General features: G+C 45.1%; 1 protein-coding gene across 1 annotated transcript in view; it reads left to right on the forward strand.

Annotated features, from left to right (window-relative positions):
- LOC128619495 (cadherin-13-like) overlaps positions 1 to 5,000 on the forward strand; it is a 23,817-nt gene that overhangs the window by 14,885 nt on the left and 3,932 nt on the right. The gene's annotated exons all lie outside the window — the stretch shown is intronic.

Consider the following 5,000-nt stretch of genomic DNA (forward strand, 5'->3'; position numbering starts at 1 on the left):
AGGGGAGAGTCCGTGAGGTTACACTTAAACAGGAAGGTATTGGTCGGCATCGCGGAGTGACGAACTCGCCACTGTAGGTCTCCAGATCGCTTTGGTAGGGGACTCTTATAGAGCAGCCTCCACATAGGGGACTGAGACGGAGGAGTGGATAGGTGTATTCTCCACTTTGTGTCTGTCCGTCCTTTGAGCTCTCTTGAAAGTTCGTTTTTTATGCAGAAGTTGTACAATTGGTCTCTTGTTATCGTTGAAAAGGGGACGTTTCTAAGTCTTGCGTACGAGAGAAGTTGGCCTGTGCCATCGTCGTCTGGAGCTTCGCTGGGAGTTATGTACAACTCTGGAAAGGACGTTTGATCAGGATCTCCAGCCATGTAGTTGTTTATGAACGTCAGTAGGGGTGTGGGGAACAAAGCCTTCAAAGTCCTTACCACATTCCCCACAATCCTCTCTGACCTGCCTCCAATCTCTTTGGAAAGTTGGTGTACTTGTATCCACTCTCGCTTATCCTGGTCAATAAGATCTCCCACCTTGGCTACTCCTGCTGAGATGAAAGCAGTAATCTTGCTTCTAGACTCAGTTTGTTCAGGGAACCAGGTGTTGTAAAAGAGTGGTTTGTTCAGACCATAATGATCTTTCCGTTGCGTTCTAAGCTGAGACCAGATTTTAAAAACTGTTCCATAATAGTGACTGACAGGCACGGCCTTTGTGACACTATTAGACATTAAGAACATCTGTCTGTCGAGTCCCATTCTTCCCGCAAACCTCAGTACTGCAAGCCCAAAACTAACCCATGGCACAGTACTTGGACAGTACAACAGTTTCTGAGCAGTTTGTAGTCTCAGGGCCTTCACCTTGGACTGAAGATGGATCAGACTCTGCCCACCCTCACACACCGGTAAACTCAGTGCGCCGGATGGTATCCAATGGTGACCGCTCCAGACGAAGTCCACAAAGCACTTCTGAAGTTGGTGTAGGAGTTCTTGAGGTGGATCTAATACTGTCAGACGGTGCCATAGCATCGAGGCAGCCAAGTTGTTTATCACTAGGACTCTGCCCCTGTAGGACAGCTGTGATTGAATCCATCTCCATCTATTTAGCTTTTCAGTAACCTTACTGGTCAATCCATCCCAGTTCTTCTGCATGTATCGATCTGTGCCAAAGAAGATCCCAAGTATTCTCACTCCCTCCTTGCTCCATGAACAGTCCTGTGGGAGGTGAGGTATATTCTCCTCCTGCCATTGGCCTAGGAGCAAGGCATCAGTTTTGTTCAAGTTTACGCATGCAGATGATGCTCTCTGGAAGACATCGAGGCTAGAAACCATATGACCGATGTCATCCTCAGATCTGATTACCACCGTCACATCATCAGCGTATGCTGTGAGTTTGATTATGGTCACATCAGATAGATCAGGGCTTAACACTGAAAACCCTTGCAGGTTTTCTCGCAGGCGTCTTAGCAGGGGCTCGATGGAGAGAGTGTACAGCAGACCGGACAGGCTACAGCCTTGTCGAACACCTCTGTGCACGGGAAACGTTCTTGTTAGTGTTCCATTTATTTTCAGCATGCTGTGCACATCGGTGTACAGCAGCCTAATCCATGAGATGAAGCGTCCACCAATGCCAAAAGCTGTTAGGGTCTTAAAGAGATAGCCATGATCTACTCTGTCAAAAGCCTTCTCTTGGTCTAGTGACACTAGTCCCATCTCTGCCTTATATAGCTCTGTGAGGTGTAACAGGTCTCGCACCAGGAAAAGGTTGTTAAAGATTGAGCGTCCTGGGATGCAGTATGACTGGTCTTCATGTACTATTGTGGCCAAAAATCTTTTAAGGCGGTTTGTTAATGCCTTCGAAAAGATTTTATAGTCTGTCCCAAGGAGAGACACAGGACGCCAGTTCTTTAAGCTACCAAGGTCTCCTTTTTTGGGTAGCAGAGTAATTACAGCTCTCCTACAGCTGAGGGGTAAAACTTTTGATTCCATACATCTGAGTATGACAAAGTGCAGGTCTGGGCCAATCAAAGGCCAGAATGTTTTATAAAATTCAGAGGTCAATCCATCCAGCCCCGGTGACTTTCCGTTTGACAGCTGGTGAGCAGCCGTACTGAGCTCTTCAAGCGAGAGTGATTCCTCGAGTTCATTCCTCTCACACTCACTCAGCTGTGGTAGTCCACTCAGGAGTTCTTCAATTGCTTCGGGATCACATGGCTGGCTGTTGTACAGTTTCTCGTAAAAAGATAACGCTTGTAGAGTGATGTCATCTTTGTCGGTGGTTTCTTGTCCATTGGGCAGTTTCAAGTGGCTGATGGACTTCTTTTCTCTGGTTTTTTTCTCCAGCGCGAAGAAGAAAGATGTAGATGAGTCCATTTTATTATATTGTATAAACTTAGCCCGCACCATGGCACCTTGATCTCTCTCTTCATACAAGTTTTTCAGAAGAATTTTGTTCTACTCCAGCGTTACTTTTGTTCCTGTTTCTTCTTCTTCGCTTATTGAGCTGCTGAGTTTCAGTATTTCCTTTTCAAGAAAGTTGATCTTTTCCTTGATTTCTCTGGTGCTATTTTCCATGTATTGTTGGCAGAAGATCTGAACCTGAACTTTGCCGATGTCCCACCACTGGTTTACTGATGTATACTGAACCTTTCTCTCTCTCCAAGACTTCCAGAAAAGTGCAAAGGCGTGAATAAAGTGATGATCCTGCAATAACCTGTTGTTAAAATGCCAGTGATGTTGACGGGAAGTGCTCAGTGTGGTAGTGACAGCGACAGAAATGTAATGATGATCAGAAAGATGAGTGGGATGAATATAACAGTTATAAAATCTGCCTCTGTTGAATTTTTGAGTATAAAGTCTATCGAGTCTTGCTGCAAGAATCTTTCCGGGAGTTGATTTTAGCCAAGTGTACTGTCTGTCTATAGGTAGAGTTTCTCTCCACACGTCTACTAAATTATGGTTTTGTACCACGGTTCTAAGTGCTTCTGCTGAGCGAGGATGAGGTTCGCCATGATTCCGATCTACACTCTGATTCAAAGTGCAGTTGAAATCTCCAGCTAAAATGATGATCCTTTCTTGAGGGATATCTGAGATGGCTTTATCCAAAAGATTAAAAAAACGGACGCGTTCTGTGCCAATGTTGGGAGCATAGACGTTAATCAAGGAAAGCGAGAGTTCGTGTAGATCAATATCTACTCTCTGCATCCTTCCAGGTATAATTTCTACTGCGTTTATTGCTTGTTCTCGAATATCTGCAGAGAACAATATAGCGACCCCAGCGCTCATGTTTGAGCTATGACTGTGAAAAGCCTGACCTTTCCACTCACTTAACCACTGAATTTGATTGCTGTTGTCTGTATGTGTTTCTTGTAGAAATACTATGTTAGCCTTCTTTAGGAACAGAAAATTAAAAAGACTGAAACGCTTCTCAGCACTACGGCACCCATTAATGTTGAGTGAGCCAATGTTTAGAGAGGCCATGTTTTTTTATTTATTTAAGTTAACATTGCCCCTTCTTTTTGAACTTGTGTTGTATCGTCTTTTTCACTTTTAGCATCATTTTTTTCAGACGGTAGCGTTTCTGTTGGTCAAGTTCTTCAAGGGTGGCATTTTGCATTACTACGTGACATGACAAATAAAAACGTGAGAGATCGGGAAAGAAGGTTTCAATTTTGAGTTTCTTAACCCCTTTTGTCAGATCTAAAAAGGCATTTATCTGTAATGTGGTAAGCAGCTGAGAACTACTGAAAGTTTTGTGTAGTCTAGCTATCATCCCTGAGGAATCAACGTCCTCATCAGAGCTACTCCCTGGATCTTCGAGCTCGTTTTCTGAGCCATCGCGCTGTGAGCTTCCTAAAGCCGTCTCAGAACAAATTCCCTGCATTTCCTCCTCTAGCTCTAGTGAAACGTTAGGATCAGCCTCTGGATGAACAGGCTGTGAGAGCTCCTCACTCCCCGTGAGGTGGGTCTGAGACAGGGACCGAGGCTGTAAGTGCACTTCACTCCCGGTGGGATTTGTCTGAGATAGGGACCGAGGTTGTGGGGGAGGAGGTTCTTGCTTTTTTACAGTTTTTTTCCGTTTAACGCTAGGGTTACGCTGTGGAACTGGATCAGCGCTGTGGCCCGTTGGGGTTTCAGCAGCGTTGTCAGTGTTAGGTGTGACACCTGTCTCGGGTTGGTTAGTGGGAGATTCTGCCTCGAGTTGTTCGGTAGGACTCGTCACCGGCAGTGCGCGAGCTGTAGACACGCTCGGCTGCTCGGCACGTGCTGGGTCTGCCGGTGTCTCTACCTGTGTGCTCTCCTGTCTGCTCGGACATGTCTGTCTGACATGGCCGTGTTCGCCACACACGAAACATCTCATCTGTTCGGAGCTGATGAAGATGGTGTAATCTTTATTCTCCAGCGTTAGTTTAACAGAGAGAGAGAGCGGCTCGTGCTGCGTGTTTAGGATCATGTAGGTGAAACGGCGGAAAGACATGACGTGTTTAATGTCCGGGTTTTTTAAACCCAACGGAATCATTTTGATCGGTGCTGTTAACTTTCCGTAGCGCTCTAGCACACTTTTTAAAGTTTCATTTTTAATAAAAGGAGGCACGTTAGACAGCACGATTTTCTTAGAGACACCGGAGAGTGGAAACACACGAACATACTCGTTGTTTATCATTAGCCCCTGTTCAATTAGCGCATCAACCATTTCAACTTCGGCAAGAAAAACCACCACTGCTTTGTTCATCCGAGAAGCTGATCTGATGTTTAAACCACCAACCTGATTACTGAAAGCGGTGAGAACTTCTTCAATTGGTATAGAATCGTCCGGCGTACATTTACACCCATGTCTCAGGGTCAGACGAGAGAAATCTCCATTTAACTCCATTTCGGAGTGAGTTCTGCCGACAATAGTCGGCTCACACGCTGTTAACTTCACTTAAACTCTTACTTTAGAAGAAAAAAAGCTAAATAAGAAAACAGAAAAGAAAGTATTTGAAAGCGCACTACAAACACTCAGACGTGCTC

The sequence above is a fragment of the Ictalurus furcatus genome, chromosome 15, assembly GCF_023375685.1.
Source record: "Ictalurus furcatus strain D&B chromosome 15, Billie_1.0, whole genome shotgun sequence".
In the NCBI taxonomy this organism is placed as follows: domain Eukaryota; kingdom Metazoa; phylum Chordata; class Actinopteri; order Siluriformes; family Ictaluridae; genus Ictalurus; species Ictalurus furcatus.